We start from the raw sequence: 512 nt of genomic DNA, 5'->3' as shown, positions 1-512 counted from the left end.
GAGCAACTCGACCATCATCTTCACATCCAATGATCTACAACACAATCTAGTACACCTTGGCTTCCTTTAGCATAAAGCCCTTCATTTCAGCAGTTCCAAATCAACCATCCAAGCTCCCTTCATAGGAGCACATGAGTGTGGGGGACTTTAGCCATTTATTGTAATGCTTCAGTAATATATATTCTCCTCTATCTCTATAATAGTGAAATTTGAAATTTTGAGTTTTTTTGCTATAAGAGGCCCTACTTATTGTGAGTGTACTTGCATACACCACACATAATATTTTCTTACAAACTCCTCAAGGAATTATAATACAAGAATACACAAGGAGAGAACTTGACTCGGCCAATAGTGTAATTTTGCAATTCACTTACATACATCTTGCCACATGCTTATACTTGATTGCACAAGAGTTACAAAAATCATAAGCCCAGATGATCAACCAAGTAAAGGCCTTATAATTCCAGCCATCTTATAATATACTACACTTAATACAACTAAAAAAAAAGAGA

The 512-nt window shown here is 35.5% G+C and overlaps 1 protein-coding gene across 1 annotated transcript in view; it reads right to left on the bottom strand.

The window, feature by feature from the left end:
• Nucleotides 1–438: 438 nt before the first annotated feature.
• The window catches only part of LOC147642415 (short-chain dehydrogenase TIC 32, chloroplastic-like), a 6432-nt gene continuing 6358 nt past the window's right edge, over nt 439–512 (bottom strand). The window contains exon 8 of the mRNA XM_086806263.1: nt 439–512. This exon is cut by the window's right edge and continues 346 nt beyond it. The gene's annotated coding sequence lies outside the window, so the exon portion shown is untranslated.

This window comes from Cibotium barometz, chromosome 1, assembly GCF_041138505.1.
Source record: "Cibotium barometz isolate CiBa-2024 chromosome 1, ASM4113850v1, whole genome shotgun sequence".
Classification (NCBI taxonomy): domain Eukaryota; kingdom Viridiplantae; phylum Streptophyta; class Polypodiopsida; order Cyatheales; family Cibotiaceae; genus Cibotium; species Cibotium barometz.
This window is presented reverse-complemented; position numbering and strand designations above follow the sequence as displayed.